At 44.5% G+C, this 22646-nt stretch overlaps 1 long non-coding RNA gene across 1 annotated transcript in view; it reads left to right on the plus strand.

The window, feature by feature from the left end:
* The first annotated feature begins 17071 nt into the window (after positions 1-17071).
* LOC116973463 overlaps positions 17072-22646 on the plus strand; it is a 12429-nt gene continuing 6854 nt past the window's right edge. The window contains exons 1-2 of the long non-coding RNA XR_004412063.1: positions 17072-17125; positions 19374-19377. This is a non-coding gene — a long non-coding RNA (uncharacterized LOC116973463). The remainder of the gene's footprint in view (positions 17126-19373; positions 19378-22646) is intronic.

Consider the following 22646-nt stretch of genomic DNA (forward strand, 5'->3'; position numbering starts at 1 on the left):
TGGAGAGTGAGAAGGGTAGATCGGAGGTGTAAGTATTACAGTTGAATAAAGGGGACTATGGGTCCATGAGGGAGGAGCCGGCCAAAGTTGACTGGAAAGATACCCTAGCAGGGATGACAGTGGAACAACAATGGCAGGTATTTCTAGGAATAATACAGAAGGTGCAGGATCAGTTCATTGCTAGGAGGAAGAAAGATTCCAAGGGGAGCAAGGAGCGACCGTGGCTGACAAGGGACAACAGGGACAGTATAAAATAAAAGAGAAGAAGTACAACATAGCAAAGATGAACAGGAGGCAAGAGGATTGAGTAATGTTTAAAGAGCAACAGAAGATAACTAAAAAGATAATTGGTGATAATTTTCCAATGTTTTATAGACTCGGGATCAGTTCCTGTGGATTGGAGGGTAGCTAATGTTACCCCACTTTTTAAGAAAGCCAGGAGAGAGAAAACAGGGAATTATAGACCAGTTAGCCTGACATCGGTGGTGGGGAAGATGCTGGAGTCAATTATAAAAGACGAAATAGCCACACATTTGGATAGCAGTAACAGGATCGGTCCGAGTTAGCATGGATTTACGAAGGGGAAATCATCAATCAATCAATCAATCAGTTCTATATTTCGAACATAATAAAAAATAAAAAGCAAGTATGAAACAGCATACAAAAAAACAAAACAACAAAACAAGAATATTTATAAAGTGTCATAAACAATATTTACAAATAAATGAATCGTATGTGCCCGAAAAGGAGCAGGAAGAAGCCAAAGCCTATTAATTCCCACCCCTTATTAAAAAACGAAAAAAAGAAAAAGAAAAGAAAAAACCCTCATGTACTATACATTATCTCTTAGTGATATATACACCCCATCACCCTATAATCACCCTTCCCAACAGAATCAGTATAACAAATATCCCACTCAAACTCACCTATCCTCATCCCAATATCCTTTTAAAAAAGTGTTTTTTTACATCCTTTTAAACTGAATTATGTTTGTGCTAAGTTTTATCTCCTGTTCCAAACCATTCCACAAATTCACCCCACAGATTGCTATGCACATACTTTTAAGAGTTGTTCTGACATTGAGTTATTTAAATTAACCTCCCATCTCAAATTATACCTGCCCTGCCTTTCCATAAACAGTTTTAGAAAATTATTTCTTGCTTTGTACATGATTTGTGCAGTCTTACATTTAACCAGATCGGTGAACTTCAGTGTATGTGACTTTAAGGATAATAAATTGGTATGTTCAAGATATCCAATATTATTGATGATTATTATTGCTCTTTTTTGTAATGTGCATAACAGTTGTAGGTTGGTTTTGTAGGCGTTACCCCATATCTCCATACAGTAACTCAGATATGGCAATATGTGTGTATTATACAGAGTATGTAATGATTTGTGGTCCAGAATGCATCTTGATTTTACCTAATATTGCTATAGACTTTGCCGGTTTTGCTTTGACGTGGTTTAAATGTGGTTTCCAACAGATTTTGTGGGAGTGGCGGCGCCTAACGGCAGCGGCTCGACAACAGTCGTCTGTCTTTTTTTATTTTTGTCTTGTTAAATGTGTGTCTTGAGTTAGTTTTTATTATTTTTTTTAGCTGTGTATATGTGGGGGGTGGTGGGGGGGCTGTGGGGGAAACCGTTTAAATCTCTTCCCTGTGCGGGGACCCGACTATTCCCTGTCGGGTCTCGGATGTCGTTGGGCCTAACATCGTGGAGCCGGCGACGACCTCCGGCCGGGACTAACCTGAGGGCTCCAGTTGCAGAGCCTGCGGAACTGAGATCGCGGAGCTGGCCAACTTCGGAGCGGGAAGAGCTGTGGTGGCGTGCGGAGTTGGAGTTCGGAGGCACCGGCCGCAGACCCGGTGGACGGGAGCATCGGGAGCTCCAAGTCCCTGGTGGGAGACCGCTTTTCCGAGCTCCAGAACGGCGACTTCTCCCGCTGGAATCGCGGGTTTAAAGGACATGGAGCCGGGGCCTAACATCGCCCAGCGTGGCTTAAACGGCCTCAGGACTTACCATCGCCCGCCGGGGGCTTTAACATCGGAGCCCCAGTTCGCCTCGACACTGCAGTTGGACTGCTGGACCATGGGAGAAGGAACAAAGGGAAGAGATAAAGACTTTGCCTTCCATCACAGTGAGGAGATGTTGGAGACTCACTGTGATGGATATTTATGTAAACTGTGTTAAGTGTGGGTCTTGGATTGTGTTGTAATGTAAAAAACTGTAGAAATGATATTTCGTTCAAACCTAGGTTTGAATGACAATAAATCTTATCAAATCAAATCAAGTCAAATTTTGTGGTCTAAGATCACACCAAGACATTTATTTTCATATACTCTTTCTATACTTAGGTTATCTATTTTCAATTGTACATGAGGGTTTGTTTTATGTTTTCCAAATAGCATAATCTTTGTTTTGCTTAAATTTAGAGACAATTTGTTGACATCAAACCACTGTTTTAATTTATTCATTTCTGATGTGATGACTTCCAAAAGCTGCTTCAAATTGTTACTGGAACAAAAAATATTTTTATCATCGGCAAATATAATCAATTTCAGTATATGTGATACTCTGCATATGTCGTTAATGTATATTATGAAAAGCTTTGGATCTAACACAGACCCTTGAGGTACTCCACAAGTCATGTTCATGAAAGTTGATTTATGTTCACCGATTTCTACAAATTGTTGCCTGTTTCTTAAGTAGCCTCTCACCCAATCCAATCCAACCCCTCTGATGCCATACTTATCCAGTTTCATGCATAAAATGTCGTGATTTACAGTATCAAATGCTTTTTTTAAGTCTATGAATATTCCTACTGCAAGTTTTTTATTATCTATGCAACTTGTGATTTCCTCGATTAGTTCCATTTGTGCCATAGATGTTGATCTGTCTGTCCGGAATCCATAATGACTGTCGACCAAAAGCATGCCTTTTTCAATGAAATTGTCATGCTTGACTAATCTTCTGGAATTTTTTATTATTTATTTATTTATTAGAAGTAGACATATTATACAATGTAATTACATATTATAGTAGAAAAAAAAACTTTTCATATACATCAGTCATACATTATTAAAATTTTCCATTATCAATTACTTCTGCTTCTAGTATTTTTATTTTTTATAGAAAGCGAGAAAAAGAGAGGGTAGAAAGTTACAAATAAAAAAGAAAGCAAAAAAAAAAAAAAAAAACACAACAGAAAAACAAGGGAGGTGGAATGGGTTACCTGTGATACATCAATGGAGATAGGTTCGTAGGTTATAAAGTATAGAGTATAGTTTTTCATCTGTTCCTGAGTTCAAGTTTCAGCTGGGTCCTCGTGCTGTGCCAGTCTATCCCTTCAGATAGTTAATGAATGGAGCCCAAATTTTATGGAAAAGATCTTGTTTGTCCATTAAGACAAGTCTAATTCTTTCTAAGTATAGGGTCTCCGACATTTCCGTAATCCACATTTTGATTGTGGGGGTTGTAGGGCCTTTCCAAAATTTTAATATTAATTTTTTTCCGGTTATTATACTGTAATTGAGGAAGTTTCTTTGGTTTGTTGTGAGTGTTAAGCTTTGTTCTGATATTCCAAGTATTATTAATTTTGTGTCTGGGTCCAGTTTTGTATTAATAACTTTTGAAGTTATTTCAAAAATATCTGTCCAGAAATGTTTAAGTTTTATACAGTTTGCAAAAGTATGTGTTAAATTAGCCTCTAAGTGTAGACATTTATCACAAATAGGAGAGATTTGTGGGAAAATTTCTATTTTTTGAGGATGTAACTAGGAAAATGGACAAGGGAGAGGCAGTGGATGTAGTATACCTGGACTTTCAGAAACCATTTGGAGATGTTAGGAGATTAGTGGGCAAAATTAGGGCACATGGTATTGGGGGCAGAGTGCTGACATGGATAAAAAATTGGTTGGCAGACAGGAAACAAAGAGTAGGGATTAACTGGTCCCTTTCAGAATGGCAGGCAGTGACTAGTGGGGTACCGCAAGGCTCGATGCTGGGACCGCAGCTATTTACAATATACATCAATGATTTGGATGAAGTGATTCAAAGTAACATTGGCAAATTTGCAGATGACACAAAGCTAGGTGGCAGTGTGAACTGTGAGGAGGATGCTGTAAGAATGCAGGGTGACTTGGACAAGTTGGGGGAGTGGGCAGATGGATGGCAGATGAAGTTTAATGTGGATAAATGTGAGGTTATCCACTTTGATATCAAAAACAGGAAGGCAGATTACTATCTAAATGGCGTCATTGGGAAAAGGGGAAGTACCATGGGATCTGGGGTCCTTGTACAGGTACAGCAGGTAGTGAAGAAAGCGAATAGCATGTTGGCCTTTATAACAAGAGGAGGCGAATATAGGAGCAAAGAGTTCCTTCTGCAGTTGGACCACCTATTGAGACCACACCTGGAGTATTGTGTGCAACACTGGTCCCATAATTTGAGGAAGGACATTCTTGCTATTGAGGGAGTGGAGCGTAGGTTTACAAGGTTAATTCCCAGGATGGTGGGACTGTCATTGCTGAGAGAATGGTGCGGCTGGGCTTGTACACTCTGGAGTTTAGAAGCATGAGAGGGGATCTTATTGAAACATGTAAGATTGTTAAGGGGTTTGGACATTCTAGAGTCAGGAAACATGTTCCTGATGTTGGGGGAGTCCAGAACCAGGGGCCACAGTTTAAGAATAAGGGGTAAGCCATTTAGAACGGAGACGAGGAAACACTTTTTCTCACAGAGAGTTGTGTGTCTGTGGAATTCTCTGCCTCAGATGGCGGTGGGGGCCGGTTCTCTGGATACTTTCAAGAGAGATCTAGATAGGGCTATTAAAGATAGCGGAGTCAGGTGATAAGGGGAGAAGGCAGGAACGGGGTACTGATTGGGGATGATCAGCCATGATCACATTGAATGGCGGTGCTGGCTCGAAGGGCCGAATGGACTAATCCTGCACCTATTGTCTATTGTTAATAACTATAAGGACATTCTGCCATAGATTCCCTGAGATCATTAATTTCTGTGGCCAACTTTCTTTCAATTCGATGACAAATGCCGTAACTTGCCAATGACAGCATCTTGAGCGACATTTAAGAAATTCACTGACATTTTGATTTGAGCTCCAGAGCATCACACAGTTCATTTGAAAGTTAAATCTCCCATTGCTTTAGCACAAGCCTATATAATCTCTAAAATAATACTTTCTGTTCCTTTGATGCTGCTAACAGGAGGACTGCAGACAAATCCCATAACAATTTTAAATCTTCTTTAATTCGTCAATCCTAAGTTTCTGCTTAAAATCGTGTCTCAGTAATACCCACCCTATCATACCCTCCAACTTTATTTGGATCTCAAATTCATTCAATTCATCTCTTATACACAATGTGTTAGAATATGGACTCTTCATTTGGCTTAAGGCCTTAATGTGTCTTTGTACCTTAATGCACCCTTTTTCACAGTGCTTAACATCATATACATATTAGTCATTTCCCGATTAGCTACTTTAATAGAGTCATACAGTGTGGAATCAGGCTTTTCACCCTCCCCCGTGAGAATATCATGCAGCCACTACGAGACATTCTGGACCCTGGCACCAGGGAGGCAACACACCATCCTGGAGTCTTGATTGCTGCCACATAATCTCCTCTCAGTACCCCTAACTAAAGAGTCACCTACCACTGTGGCTCTGCCTGACATTACCCTTCCCTGCTGTGCCTTACAGAAAAGGTTGGCGCAGCTGCTTTACCTGGTACTGCTGCTCAACCTTGAGGTATCTTTCCCCCTTGACAACACAAAAGGGTGTACTGGTTTTGAAGGGATATAGTGACAGAGGTCACTTGCAATCTATTTCCCTTCCTCATGGTCACACACCTCTCTTCCTTGACCTTGGGCGTGATAACCTTGTTGTATGTCTTATCCAAAAAGCTTTCATTCTCCAGAAATAACCATTTGCTGCGGCTAAAGTACACACATCAGATTTTGCGACTTACATTTAAATCCTAGCATTTTAAAAACAATAAAATGTACTTTTTTTGTTTTACCTAATGGACACTTCTTGTCATTTAATAATTTAAAGGTCCTTATACCTCACTATTGATCCATCCATTTGTAATATGATCCCAGTCTTGGTATGGCACAACCACCTCGAAGGCTCTGATATGGTCCACAGCAACTGGATTTTCCTCCTGAATCTTGGAATTTGTGACTGATTGAGTGTTTCAACACCCTGTGCTCGTGCCAGTTTTCCATATTCACGTCCTAATTCATCCCTCTACTTGTGAAGACATTGTCTGCGATGTAATCCTGAGATTATCCCATAGTGCCTGTATTTCTCTTTTTTTCCCCCTAACTCTTGGCAGTGCCTCAGCAGAGCTGCTTTAGCTACCTAACATAGCGCACAACTACTGAACCATTCCTCTCCTCCAAAATATATTAGCGGTTGCATCCCTTAATCTGCTAGGAGCTAGAAAAAAAAATATTTAATCTTTCAGTCATGATTGTAGAGGTGTCTATCCATTGCTATAACTTTAGTTTAGCTTAATTTAGAGATACAGTGCGGAAACAGGCCTGCCAAGTCTGCACCAACCAATGATCCCCGCACATTAACACTATCCTACACGCATTAGGGACAATTTTTTTTTTTTAATACCAAGCCAATTAACCTACAAACCTGTTCATCTTTAGAGTGTGCGAGGAAACCGAAGATTTGGAGAAAACCCATGGGGAGAATATACAAACTTCGTACAGAGAGCACGTGTAGTCAGGATTGAACCTGGGTCTCTGGTGCTGTAAAGCACCAATGCTACTGCTGTGCTCTGCGATAATTATATTACCATGCTGCTCTGCTGTGCTTTGGTTCGCCTTCTTCACAAGAGTACGTTGGTCAACACAGCATCTGCAGTTCTTTGTGTACACAGGTACCTTTCTGCACATAATTCATCTCCTTGTCTTCCTCGATGTCAAGCAAATAATACCTGTGGGATAGGATGAGTGAATGTACAACCTTCTCTGTCTCCTCATGGTTGTCCAGTCTTGCTAACTCACTTTTATGCTTAGAAAATAGAACAAAGAACAGTACAATAAAGGAACAGGCAGTTCAGCCCCCAATCTCTGTGCTAAACATGATGCCAAGGTAAACTGGTCTCATCTAACTGTACATGATCTAGACCCATCCATTCCTGCATATCCATATTAAAAACATCTTAATAGTCACTATCATTTCTGCCTCAACCACCATCCCAGACAGCACATTTCAGGCACCCACCACTCTCAGGTTAGTTTAGTTTAGTCTAGAGATACAGCACAGAATTAGGGTCATTAGCCCGCCAAGTCTGTGCTTACCCAAAGCCAATTAACCTACAAACCTGTACAACTTTGAATGTGGGAGGAAAGCAGAGCACCCGGAGAAAACTCACGCATGTCATGGGTAGAATGTATAAACTCCGTACAGACAGCCCCCGCAGTTAGGATCAAACCTAGGTCTCTGGTGCAATAAGGCAGCAGCTCTTCCGCTGCGTCACTATGCTCTGTGTTTGAAAAAACTTGGCTTCCAAATCTCTTTTAGACATTGCCTCCTTCACTATAAAGCTATGCCCTCTATTTCCACCCTGGGGAAATAGTTCTGACCGTCTACCCTTCTTGCATCAGTGCTTTCACATATGACTATGTTTTAGATAGAGAGTTCTCACCTCCCTTATATTTGGGGCGTATAATCCAATTTAAATGATATTGCGACAATTACGGAAGCTGGAAATAAAAAAAATACTGAAAAAAAGCACTCAGGCAACCTTGGCCACAGCCTGTCAGAAATGTTTCCTTTGTCCAGTCCATCCTTTAAGGGCCTGTCCCACGAACATGCGACTCCATGTGGCAAGCACAACCTAACGTGGTCGCTTGAGCCGCACGGCCTCACGGGGCCGGTCCCACTTCGATCGCCAGAGCCGTATGGAGTTGTGCGGAGCTGGTCCCGACATTGCGTGGAGCTCCGAAAAACAGACGGTGTTCAAAAATTCCTCGCGGCTACGGCGTGCTGGCCCGCAGTCGCCTCGACGGCGTATGCACCGCCTCGACGGGCGTGCGCAGCTTCTCAACGGCGTACGCACCGCCTCGATGGGCATGCGCAGTGTCTCAACGCCGTACGCACGGCCTCGATGGGCATGCGCAGCGTCTCGACGCCGTACGTCACCCGCGAACTTCCCGCGGACTTCGCTCGAACTTCACGTCACTCACTCGACCTCCGCTCGGCCCCCGCTTCCGGTTTGGTTGCGCTCGCCGCATGCAGCCGCATGCTGGTGGGACCGGCCCTGTACAGAGATCACTCGACCTCCGCGCAGCCCCCGTGCAGCCCCCGCTTCCGGCTAGGTCGCGCTTGCCGCATGCAGGTCGTGTGATCATGGGACAGGCCCTTTATGCATCCTCACTGTAAATTACAGATATTTGCTTTCTTTCATTCCCAGTTCAGATGAAGAGTCTGCAAAATGAAACCCTGTTTCTCTTTCCACAGAGGCTGCTTGACCTGCCGAGTGTTTCCAGCATTTTCTGTTTTAATCGACAGATGATCAAGCTCCAACAGTTTTGCTGCCCCGACAAGAAAAATATATATATGTTGAATGTAAATATCAGGTCCGATGCAGCAGGTGAATTTATCTTGATTTAACAATAGTTTCAAAGAAAGCAATCTTTATTTCAACTTCATAATTCACTATCCCCTTAACTATTTATTATTTATGTATATTATTTTATTTAATGTGATTCATATAATTTTTGATTTGTATCTTCTAGTTAGTTCATTTTATTTCTATCCCCTTGGATCCAATTAGATATTCATTATTTATTTAAATCTTTACTTATTTACTGCTGTTGGTCTGAATAAATCATTTAGCACCTCATCCTGTTATGCACCAAATTATCTTCTTCCCTCTATTTAGTAATGTATTCATTGTGCTAAGGAATTAAACAACCAGGAAACTTTTCCTCACAAAGTAGGAGCTCTCTCTTCCAACTGGGCTTGGCCAAGGTTGCCTTGTGTGCATTGTCGGAATTTTTCAGCTTTTCAGCACCTGCAGTTGCCTCTGTTTATTTAATTCCCAGATGTTGGGGATTCTGGATGATAGATGTTGTTTTCTTCAGGTAGCACTTCATGTGGGTGCTTTTGATGGTGGGCCAACTATGTCCACCACTCTCAGCATCCTCTTGCATTCCTGTGCATTATAATTGCAGTGCCAGCTCATGATGTAAACACTTAGGATTTTGCGCTTGGACCACCAAGGACTGCTGGATGTCCCGGATGCTAACTATTTAAACTCCTCTTCCCATTCCAATATTGACCTTTCTGTCCTGGGCCTCCTCCATTATAAACATAGAAACATAGAAAATAGGTGCAGGAGGAGGCCATTCGGCCCTTTGAGCCAGCACCGCCATTCATTGTGATCATGGCTGATTGTCCCCTATCAATAACCCGTGCCTGCCTTCTCCCCATATCCCTTGACTCCACTAGCCCCTAGAGCTCTATCTAACCCTCTCTTAAATCCATCCCGGGATTTGGCCTCCACTGCCCTCTGTGGCAGGGAATTCCATCAATTCACAACATACTGAGTGAAAAAGTATTTTCTCACTTCAGTCTTAAATGACCTCCCCTTTATTCTAAGACTGTGGCCCCCTGGTCCTGGACTCGCCCAACATTGGGACCATTTGGAGTCAATTATTAAAGAGGTAATAATGCGGCATTTGGATAGCAGTAAAACGATTAGTCCGAGTCAACATGGATTTATGAAAGGGAAATCATGCTTGACTAATCTTCTGGAATTTTTTGAGGATATGACAAGTAAAATGGATGAAGGGGTGCCTGTGGAAGTAATGTATCTAGACTTTCAGAAAGCCTTTGATAAGGTCCCGCACGGGAGACTGGTGATTAAAATTAGAACAGCTGGTATTGGGGGTAGGGTGTTGACATGGATAGAAAATTGGTTGGCAGACAGGAAGCAAAGAGTAGGAATGAACGGGTCCTTTTCAGAATGGCAGGCAGTGGCGGGTGGAGTACCGCAAGGCTCGGTTTTGGGGCCGCAACTGTTTACCATATATATTAATGATTTGGAAGACGGAATTAGGAGCAACACTAGCAAGTTTGTGGATGACACATAGCTGGGTGGCAGTGTGAACTGTGAAGAGGATGTTAGGATGTTGCAGGGTGACCTGGATAGGTTGAGTGAGTGGGCAGATGCGTGGCGGATGCCGTATAATATAGAAAAATGTGAGGTTATCCACTTTGGCGGCAAAAACAAGGGGGAGAATATTATCTCAATGCGGTTAGGTTAGGTAAGGGGGAATCACAGCGAGACCTGGGTGTCCTTGTACACCGGTCACTGAAAGTTGGCGTGCAGGTACAGCAGGCAGTGAAGAAAGTTGGAATGTTGGCCTTTATAACAAGAGGATTTCAGTATAGGAGTAAATTGGTTCTTCTGCTGTTGTATACAACATAACTTCTGCTGTTTTGCAACATAACTTCCTCAAACTCAACAGCGATATGCAACATAACTTCCTCAAACCCAACAGCGATAAAACAGAATTCCTCCTCATAGGCTCCAAATCCACACTCAGCAAAATCAATAACCCCACTCTCACCATCGACGGCACCACTGTCTCCCCATCTCCCCAGGCCCGCAACCTTGGCGTGATCTTTGATTCCACCCTCTCCCTTGAGCCTCACATCCTCCATGTCATTAAAATCAGACCCTCTCTCACACCTCCTGCTGCTGAAAGACTCATCCATGCCTTCAAATTCCAGAAGATTAGTCAAGCATGATTTCCCTTTCATAAATCGATGTTGACTCGGACTAATCATTTTACTGCTATCCAAATGCCGCATTATTACCTCTTTAATAATTGACTCCAGCATCTTTCCCACCACCGAAGTCAGGCTAACTGGTCTGTAATTCCCTGTTTTCATTCTCGCTCCTTTCTTGAAAAGTGGGATAACATTAGCTATCCTCCAATCCACAGGAACTGATCCGGAACCTATTGAACATTGGAAAATTATCACCAATGCATCAACTATTTCTAGAGCCACTTCCCTGAGGACCCTGGGATGCGGACCATCAGGCCCAGGGGATTTATCATCTTTCAGTCCCATTAGCCTACTCAATACTATTTCTCGCCTAATGAAAATTTCTTTCAGTTTTTCTACCCCCTTAGATCCTCTGTCCTCCAGTACATCTGGGAGATTGTTTGTGTCTTCCTTAGTGAAGACAGATCCAAGATACCTATTCAACTCTTCTGCCAGTTCCTTGTTACCCATAATAATTTCACCCGTGTCTGCCTTCAAGGGACCCACATTTGACTTTGCTATTCTTTTTCCCTTAACATATCTAAAGAAGCTTTTACTGCCCTTCTTTATATTCCTGGCCAGCTTCCCCTCGCACTTCATCTTTTCAGCCCATATTGCCCGTTTTGTTTCCTCCTGTTGTCCTATGAATGTTTCCCAATCCTCTGGCTTCCGGCTACTCTTTGCTGTGTTATACATTTTTTCTTTTAGTTTTATTCTATCCCTAACTTCTCTTGTCAGCCACGGTTGCCTCCTTAGAATCTTTCTTCCTTTTTGGAATGAAATGGTCTTGCGTCTGCCGGATTATACCCAGAAAATCCTGCCATTGCTGTTCCACCGTCATTCCTGCAAGGATCCCTTTCCAGTCTACTTTGGCCAGCTCCCCTCTCATGCCTTCATAGTCCCCTTTGTTCAACTGCATCACTGTCACTTCTGATTTAACCTTCTCCTTCCCAAATTGCAGATTAAAACTAATCATATTATGATCACTACCTCCAAGCGGTTCCTTTACCTTGAGTTCTCTTATCATATCTGGTTAATTGGACAACACTAAATCCAGAATTGCCGTTTCTCTGGTCGGCTCCATTACAAGCTGCTCTTAGAATCCATCTCAGAGGCATTCTACAAACTCTCTTTCTTGGGGTTCTGAACCAATCTGATTTTCCCAGTCTACCTGCATATTGAAATCCCCCATCACCACAGTGGCATTACCTTAATACATGCCAGTTTTAACTCCTGCTGCAACTTACACCCTACATCCGGGCTACTATTTTGGGGTCTGTAGATAACACCAATTAGTGTCTTCTTGCCTTTACAATTCCTCAACTCAATCCACAGTGAATCTACCTTGTCAGTCCCTATGTCTTCCTTCGCAAGGGACTGAATTCCATCCCTCACCAGCAGAACTACCCCCCCCTTCTCTGCCCACCTGCCTTTCCTTTCTATAGGATGTATAACCCTGAATATTAAGTTCCCAGGCCCGATCCTCCTGCAGCCACGTCTCAGTAATCCCCACAATGTCATATCTACCAACCTCTATCTGAGCCTCAAGCTAATCTACTTTACTTCTTATACCTCGTGCATTCATATACAATACGTTTAATTCCTTACGCATCTCACCTTTCACATCGATCCTCATTACACTTGGCCATACGCCCCTGTCCCTTTGTGAGTTTCCTTTCCCGTTAATTCTGGGGTCATTAACCATCCCTCTACTCTCTTTCCCTTTAACTCCGTCCTCGACTATCCCATTGGACACCCCACCCCCCTTATTAAGTTTAAAACCACCCATGTAGCAGTGGCAAACCTGCCTGCCAGAATGCCGGTCCCCCACCTGTTAAGATGCAATCCGTCCCTTTTGTACAGTTCCCCATTACTCCAAAACAGATCCCAGTGATCTAAGAATCTAAATCCCTGACCCCTGCACCAGTTCCTCAGCCACACATTCAGGTCCCGTATCTCCCTGTTCCTGCTCTCGCCAGCACGAGGAACTGGAAGTAAACCGGAGATAACAACCCTGAGGTCCTGCTTTTCAGCATTTTTCCGAGCTCTCTAAAGTCACGCTGCAGAATATTCATCCCCTTTTTTCCGACATCGTTTGTGCCAACATGCACTACCACTTCTGGCTGTTTACCGTCGCCATTGATGATTTTCTGCACTCTGTCCGTGACATCCTTGATCCTGGCACCAGGAAGGCAGCACACCATCCTCGAATCCTGCCTGTTCCTGAAGAAACCCCTGTCCATACCTCTCACAATGGGGTCTCCAACTACAATGGCGTTGCCTGACGTTGGCCTCTTTGGTTTTGGCTCAACAGCCCTTTTTGCTTCGCAAGCTAGTCCATGCCTAGTGTGATAACGTCTTCTGTCCCGACGGCTTCTAAGTGGGCGAACCTGTTCACAAGAGGTACAACACCCAGCTCATTGCTAGAGTGAGGCCACATGGAAGGTGGAGGAACAGCACCTCATATTCCACTTGATTAGCATACTGCGCAATTGCATAAACATTGAATTCTCCAATTTTAGATCATTACAAAATTATTCCCTCAAATTTTCCCCAACTTGTCATCACCCTCTCCCTACCCTGTGCCCCATCTGGACTACTTCTCTCCTCCCCCTCTACCTACATTCCTTCCTCTCACTTCACAATTCCCAACTCTTCAAGCTTTTTGTTGCACACCTTCTGTCTTTTCATTTCTGTCCTTTGTCCAACTATCTACGCACACGCGCACACACGCACGCACACACACACACACACACACACACACACACACACACACACACACACACACACACACACACACACACACACACACACACACACACACACACACACACACACACACACACACACACACGGGCTCCCAACTCTCACGCTTTGAGCATGAGACTCACGCCCTCAAGCAAACTCTCACGCCCTCATGCTCATCAGAAATTTCTCACGCTCAGTGGTGAGAAATTTTGTGATCAACGAAAATGTCAAAACTCGGATAAACTGCATGGTCCGCGGGTGTTGGAGAGCAGAGGCTGCAGGAGGGATGGGAGCAGAAACCAGCGGCCAGAACAGATGCGGGGAGCCGAGACGGACGAGTGTTTGCCGGGGCCGGCGTGTCGCTCGCTGCAGCTCTGGCCATTGAGCACTCCGGACAGTGCATGTCCCGGGCGTCGGAGGCGTCGGAAGCGTTGTGCCGCTGCCGCGAGAGTCTCTGTGCCGAAGGGACAGACTCTCAAAGGGAGGTGGAGAGAGAGAGAGGTGAAGGAGACAGGGAGACAGTGGGGGGAGAGAGAGGGGGGTGAGAGGAGAGAGAGGGGAGAGACAGGGGGGGAGTGAATGGAGAGAGAAAAGAGGGAGAGGGGAGGGGGGGAGCCTACATTACTGAAGCCTACAAAGCCCTCCCCCTCCCCCACCTTGGTCAGTTTGACCACCTCTCTCTGTTCCTGCTCCCCAAATACACACCTCTGATCAGACGTGTGAAACCTACCGTGAGGACAGTGAAGGTTTGGCCTGAGGGGGCTGTCTCTGTTTTACAGGAGCAGTTTCAGCAGACAGACTGGAGTCTGTTTGCTACCCAGTCCACCTTCAACTCCCAAGTGGACATCAACTCATACACTTCAACAGTTTTGGACTATATAAAATTCTGCACTGATAACGTCACTACCCACAAAGAGATAAAGACCTTCCCTAACCAGAAGCCGTGGATGAGCAGGGAGGTCAGACTCCTACTGAAGGCTCGCGATGCCGCTTTCAGATCTGGCAACGCTGAGGGATACAGCTCATCCAGGGCCACTCTGAAAATTGGAATTAGGAATGCTAAACTCAATCACAAACGGCTGATTGAGGAACATTTCCAAAACAACTCTGACCCCAGGCGCATGTGGCAAGGAATCAAGTCCATTGCCGATTACCAGAAAGTTAACACCCCCCCCCCCCCCCAGACAACGCCACCCTTCCTGACGAGCTAAACCATTTCTATGCTCGCTTTGACCGGGACAACAAAACTCCAGCCATCAAAGTTGCTCCACCCCCGAATGAATAACCACTCAGTCTCTCCACCTCCGCTGTACAAAGCGCACTGAGCAAGGTGAATGAGCACAAAGCTGCCGGCCCCGATGGCATCCCCGGGCGTGTGCTCAGGGCATGTGCTGGACAACTATCCCTGGTCTTCTCTGACATTTTCAATCTGTCACTGGCCCAGGGTGTTGTCCCCACTTGCGCCAAGACCTCAAACATTGTGCCAGTGCCCAAACAATCAGCTTCAGGGAGTCTCAACGACTTCCGCCCAGTGGCACTCACCCCTGTCATTGCAAAGTGCTTTGAGCGGCTGATCTTGGCTCACCTCAAAGCCAGCCTCCCCCCCACACTGGACCCCCATCAGTTTGCCTACGGGACCAACAGGTCTACAGAGGACACCATATCTGCGGCCCTACACTCTGCCCTGACCCACCTGGACAACAACAACCCCTACATCAGGTTGTTGTTCATCGATTTCAGCTCTGCCTTTAACACTGTCATCCCCGCCAGCTTGATCACCAAACTCAGCGGATTTGGCATCTCCACCTCCCTTTGCAATTGCACACTGGATTTCCTCACCAACAGACCACAGTCTGTTAGGGTCAACAACCTCACCTCCTCCACTATAACACTGAACACCGGCGTGCCACAGGGCTGTGTGCTCAGCCCTCTCCTCTACTCCCTCTTCACCCATGACTGCATCCCTAAGAATGGATTCAACGCCATCATTAAATTTGCCGATGATACCACGGTGGTAGGACTGATTAATGACAACGACGAGTCAGCCTACAGGGATGAGGCCAGAACCTAACAGCCTGGTGTGCCAACAATAACCTCGTCCTCAACTCCAAGAAGACGAAGGAAATTATTGTCGACTTCAGGAAGATCAGAGGGGGCAGACATACCCCCATCCACATAAACGGGACTGAGGTGGAGCGCGTCTCCAACTACAAATTCCTCGGGGTACACATCTTGGAGGATCTGTCCTGGTCCCTCAACACCTCCAAGCTGATCAAAAAGGCGCAGCAGCGCCTTTACTTCCTGAGGAGGCTCAAGAAAGCTCACCTGTCCCCCCAGATCCTAACCAACTTTTACCGCTGTACCATCGAGAGCATCCTGACCACCTGCTTCACGGTATGGTACAGCAGCTGCACTGTAGCGGACAGGAAGGCACTACAACGGGTGGTGAAAACCGCGCAGCACATCATCGGTGCCCCGCTCCCTGCCATGGATGCCCTACACCGAAAACAGTGTCTGAGACGGGCCGGGAAGATCATTAAAGACCCCTCCCACCCCAACCATGGACTGTTTGCCCTCCTCCTTAAAAAGTTACCACTTAAAAATACTTCATACAAAAAACATTGAAATCATACTTCTACAGTGCACTAAAACATGATTTTAAAACATCAAATTTCAAAAAGTTCCTACCCTTCTTCCACACCCTCTCCCCACTCGGTTGCTCCACTCCCTCACCGGGTACCCCCAAGGCCAGTGATCAGTGTTCGCACAGCCTCCCCCCTTTCAAAAACGCTCCAATCCAATTTAAAGCATATATATTGCATTCAAGTGTAAGTTATATAAGACTCGCTACAGTATGCACCATATTGCACAATTTCAAGCTGAAAAATGCAAATGTTCCGTACCAATGGGAGGGGGCACCTTCCTCCCACCCCACCCCACCCCGGTTGCGATGCTCCCTCGGGCTTGGTCTCTCGCAAATTTCTCACTCCCAACTCTCACCCAATGTTGGCTGGCTGGCTGGCGTGCGCACGCACGCACACACACACACCTGTAGCAACCTATTACTTACTATGCTTTGTACTGCCCCTCCTCTCTCTCCACCATCTACTTACCAATGCAAATTGGTGCATGGTCTTCTGACTTTACCCTTTCTAAAGTCAATGATGAGTTCCTTGGTATTATTGGTGTTGGGTAAGAGGTTGTTGGTCCAGGACAACAACCAAATGTTCCATCGCTCTCCTGCATGCTGACTCGTAGCCATCTGTCATTCGACCAACAACAGTGAGTGGAGTCATCGGTAAATTTATAGATGGCATTGGAGCTGAGCTTAACCACATTCTAATGCATGTAATGACAGTAGAGCACGGTACTGAGCCCACAGCCTTGAGCTGCACCTGTGTTGATGGTCAATGTGGAAGAGATGGTGATACCGATCCACACTGATGAGATCTGCTGGTGAAGAAGTCATTGATCCTGTTCCAAAAGGGAGGCAGAGAACCCCTGGTCTTGGAGCTCTGTGATGAGTTTGGAGGGGGTGATAGCATTGAATGCCAAGCTGTAAATGTCTAGCTGCCTGACATATGTGTCTCCTGCTATCCAGATGGCCCAGAGCAGAGTGGAGAGCCAGTGAGATAGTATCTATTGTTGACATGTTGTGACGATAGGCAAACTGAAGTGGATCCAGATCATTTATGAGGCAGAGGCTGATTCACGCCATAACTAACCTTTCAAATCACCATCATGGTGGATGTACGTACTAAAGGACAGTAGTCATTGGAGCAGATCATGAATATTCTTCCAAGCACTAGTATTATAAATGCCCTTTGAAAGCAGGTGGAAAGCTTAGAACCCAAGAACGAGAGATTGAAGGTATCCTTGAATACTCCAGCCAGTTGGTCCACTGGTATTTTGCACTTGACCGGTCTCAGCTTCAGAGATTAAGATCAAAGAGTAGTCAGGGGCTATGTGACCTTGTATACATGTCATTATTCTCCTTTCAAAGCATGCATAAGCATGCATTGAGCTCATCTGGCAGTGAAGCATCATTGCCACATATAACCCGGTTGTCCCATGTAAGAAAAGATAGCTTGCAAGCTCAGCAACACCTATCAAGCATCCATCAGCTTAGCCCAAAATTGTCCCTTTGTGCTCCTGATGGCCTTCAGCTGGACATACCTGAGCTTTTGTATGACAAAGAATTGCCAGTCCGAAGCACCACAAATGACTTGAACTTGAATACTTAACAGAGCTCAGCTTTCTATTGCTGGGTGGCCATATGATTAGCAATTATTTCAGGAAAAAATAAACCTTTGTGAAAGGGAATGGAGGAAGAGGTTTAAGGGAATTAAAAGGTAGATTTTTGTTCCAATGCTCTTAATCGGTGAACATTTGGTAGAAAAGGTGAAAAACAACAGATTAATCTGTGAATTTTGTTAATACCTGCTATTGAAATTATACTGTTAAATCAGGCAGAATAAGGTTAATTATACAGAAAGATACAATGGAAAGATATCCGAATAATTGTCAGAAGTGCTATTGTAATCTTGCATGAATTTTGACTTTATTTTCTGCATAACCTGAGACAGCCTGTGGGTGACTTCAACAGAAAAACATTGACATGAAACTGATAGGATCAGATTGGTTGATCCTTATACACCCTGCACAAATTTGCTTTCCACTGACTTGAAAAAATAAGATTGAATGTAAAAATCACTCAGGCCTCAAAAGGTAACAACTGGAGCAGATAATGCAGATGTGAGTGGGTTATTTAAACAGAATTGCTGCTAAAAAAAAATGTTTTAAAAAGGAGCCTGTCATTAAAAACAAAATAGAAGAAAATCGTATTCCTGCAAATTAATTGATATATTGAAACAATGAATAACAGGTGAGCTTGTAAATATATGGATGTAATAAATATCTAACTAGGAATGAGATTGAAAGGGGGGGGGGATTACATTTACACAGACTTTGCAAGCCCTGTGTTGCTGGTAAATAGTTAGATTTTTGGTGCTTATTCATTTTTCAGGACATAGATATCATTGGGAAGTCCAGCTTTTATTAGGACAAAAGGACAAAGGACAAAGGACATTTATTGTAACATACACCAGTTGGTGCAGTAAATTTGAGTTACCATGCAGCACACAAATAAAATAAACACAACACTATAGAATTTAACATTAAACATAGAAACATCCCCCCACAGCGGAATCAATGTCTCCCACTGTGAGGGAAGGCAACAAAGTTCAGTCCTTTTCCTCTGTTCACCCGTGGTCGGGGCCGATTTTTCTTGCCCTCTTGCCGGATGATGGTGTTCCGACATCGGAAGAACACTCTCAGCAGCTTGGAGTTCCGAAACAGCTGCTTCCTACCAGAGACCACGGCTCCCGAAGCACATAGGCCGCGCTGGGCAGAGCTCCAACACTGGCGACCTCGGCGATACTTCCCAGGCCTCTGCGATGTTAAAGTCAGCGCCGCCCGTGGCTGGAAACTCCGCAGACCACAGCTCCACGGTGTGGAAGTCGGCAGTCCCAGCACTTCGGAGCTTCCAACATAACGTCCCGTGTAAGGCATCGCTCGCTCCGCGATGGTACTTCAGTGTTGCGCCGCCGCTGAAGCTAAAGCTCTGGCCGGTCTCCGACAGGAAAGGCCGCGCCAATCCAGATGGTAGGCCACAAGGAGGGGGCAAAGATACGGCTCTACCGCTGCTCCACAGTTCTGCCCCTCTATTCTGTCAGTGATCAAGTTAATAATGCCTCAGAGCTCAGCATCCAAACACGCGCATAGGTAAGCATTTCAACGGCTGAAGCTAGGTGACCTTGGTTCTGGAGTGGATATTACATAAATTGTACAGATTCACATTCGTCCTTTGGATTAGCTCTAATCTAGCGGAAAGCTAGTTTCTGATGAGTTGCAGGATCAAAGCAAGAAAGATTGAGGAAAGGCTCTGACACAGCCTTGTTTGACACTAATCTGCACTGAGATTGTGCCAGCTATAAAGCTGCTAGTTAAGATCTTGGCTTCCATGCAGTCATGTAGCTGAGGAAAGACGGGGACAACTTTTTGCAGGCAGTTAAATTTGTGATGAATGCTCCACTATCCCTCATGCTTAATGCAGTCAAAGGCTGTTATGGTATAACAAATAACCAAAGACATTGGTTGATGCTGTTCTCTTCATTTTTCTTTGAGTTGCTGTCCTTCACACATGTTCAAAATAAAGGTTCTCTATTAATCTGACCCTCAGGTGTGGTATTGTCCTCCAGCAATACAGGTCCAAGACAAGCCTCTGGACAGTGTGGACTGGTCCCCATATCTGGATGACACTCAGGACACCTGTGCAGCCTTGAGCAGTCTGATGGAAAGGTTTGAGGATCAGTACCGCAGACACAATATAAATCTGATGATTTATAGCATTTACTAGACTAAGTGGGATCGGTTGTTCCGCGCATCACACAGAAGGGCTGGTCCCCCAACGCAATATTTCACCTCTCCATCAATTCCAATATTGGAGGCTGGGGAGGGGGGGGGGGTGGCTTTCTGGAGCGCTAGTATGGGTGTTGTGCACTGAAGGGACTGGTTTTTAGAGGGCTAGTATGGTCATTATGGGCCGAATGGATTCTTGGGCTGGCAGCTCTGTCACTCAAGCCTGTTGTGCTGGCAGCTCACTCACTTACAGTTGGTGGGCTCGCAGTTGACTCACAGCTATTCCTTGAAATTCCATTTCAAGCAGGGTGCAAGAGCACCAAATTCAAGTGCAGTTTCATACCATTTCAAACAGGGTGCAAGGCCACTAAAGACAGTGAGTCGTGACCTCTCCCTCCCCCAACTTGCAGATACTGACCCACGCCCAACCTTCCAGGTTTTATAGTCCCTCCCCCTCCCACCAGAAGGGGCGTGGTCTTCATGGCGTGATTGACAGGAGAGAGAATCTCAACATTTTTTAAACACTAATAACTATTATTTTTCATCGATGGGAAAAATCCTCGACATCTGATGAGCAAAGGGGAACACTGAGTTAGATGGCCAAAAATCACAGCCGTACGTATTAGCGTTTTTTTCTAATCTCAATATAAAGCGCAAGCAGGAAGTGGTCATGATTAGACTTTTAATTATATAGAAGGCAAGGCAGCTCTAATTATGCAACGCAGCTCACTTTAGCACTTTCAAAACCAAAGGCAAGGCAGCTTGCTTTAGCACTTTCAAAACCAAAGGCAAGGCAGCTTGCTTTAACACTTTCAAAACTAACCACAACACAGCTTGCTTTAGCACTTTCAAAATCAAAGGCAACACAGCTTGCTTTAGCACTTTCAAACCAAATCAACACAGCTTTAGCAATTTCAAACCAAAGCAAACTTTTGCATTTTCAAAGTACATTTTCCAACCACATTAACGGCACTGACAGATCTGTAAAACCACTCACAGTTTAGTAGGCATGTGTTCAGTTTTAGTCACAGCTCAGACTGTGAAATATTACCTCTTACTACCCCCCATCTAGCAGAGAACTGAGACACCTCCACACTTCCGGGTTTTATATTCCTTACTGAAGGGGCGTGGCCTTCAGGAGAGAGAATCTCAACATTTTTTAAACACTAATTACTCTTATATTTTTCATCAATGGGAACAATCCTCAGCACCTGATGATCAGAGGGGGACTCTGAGTAAGATGGACAAAAATTATAGCCATATATGGTAGCGTTTTTTCTAAAATCAATATAAAGGGCAAACAGGAAGTAGTCAAGATTAGACTTTTAATTATATAGAAGGCAAGGCAGGCTTAATTAGGCAAGGCAAACCTAATTGGGCAAGGCAGCTCTAATTAGGCAAGGCAGCTCTAATTTGGCAAGACAGCTCTAATTAGGCAAGGCAGCTCTAATTAAACACGCCAGCTCTAATTAGGCAAGGTAGCTCTCATTAGGCAACACAGCTTGCTTTAGCACTTTCAAAACCAAAGGCAACACAGCTTGCTTTAGCACTTTCAAAACCAAAGGCAACACAGCTTGCTTTTGCACTTTCAAAACAAAGGCAGGGCAGCTTGCTTTAGCACTTTCAAAACCAAAGACAATACAGCTTTAGCACTTTCATACCAAAACACACATTTGCATTTTCAAACTACATTTTTAAACCACATTAAGGGCACTGACAGGTCAGTAAAATCATTCACAGCTCAGTAGACGTGTTCAGTGTTATTCACAGCTCAGACTGAGAATTGCGACCTCTTGCTCCTCCACCTTGCAGAAAACTGAGGCACCTCCACACTTCCGGGTTTTATAGTCCATCCAGAAGGGGCGTGGCCTTCAGGAGAGAGAATCTAAACATTTTTTAAACACTAATAACTCTTTTATTTTTCATCGATGCGAAATATCCTCTTGTCCTGTGCAGCGGAGGGGGACTGAGTAAGATGGCCAAAAATCACAGCTGTATGTGACAGTGTTTTTTTTCTAAAATCAAGATACAGGACAACACGACGTGGTCAAGATCAGACTTTTAGTAATATATAGATTTCGAGAGGGATGGTATACAAAAACAGTGATGTAATGCTGAGGCTCTATAAGGCTCTGGTCAGACTACATTTGGAATATTGTGAGCAATTTTGGGCACTATACCTGAGGAAGGATGTGCTGGCTCTGGAAAGGGTCCAGAGGAGGTTTACAAGAATGATCCCAGAAATGAGTAGGTTAAAATATGATGAGCATTGGGCCTATATTTGCTGGTGTTTACAAGAAAGAAGGGGGACCTCATTGAAACATACAGAATAGTGAAAGGCTTGGATAGAGTGGATGTGGAGAGGATGTTTCCACTAGTGGAAGAGTCTAGGACAGGAGGTCAAAGCCTCAGAATTAGACTTCTTTTAGGAAGGAGATTGGGAGGAATTTCTTTAGTCAGGAGGTTGTGAATCTGTGGAATTCTTTGCCACAGAAGGTTGTGGAGGCAAATTTAGTGGATATAATTAAGGCACAGTTAGATAGATTCTTGAATTGTACGGGTGTCAGAGGCTATGGGGAGAAGGCAGGAGAATGGGGTGAGGAGAGGTAGATCAACCATGATTGAATGGCGGAGTTGATGATGGGACGAGTGGCTGAAT

Source organism: Amblyraja radiata, chromosome 1 (genome assembly GCF_010909765.2).
Source record: "Amblyraja radiata isolate CabotCenter1 chromosome 1, sAmbRad1.1.pri, whole genome shotgun sequence".
Taxonomy (NCBI): domain Eukaryota; kingdom Metazoa; phylum Chordata; class Chondrichthyes; order Rajiformes; family Rajidae; genus Amblyraja; species Amblyraja radiata.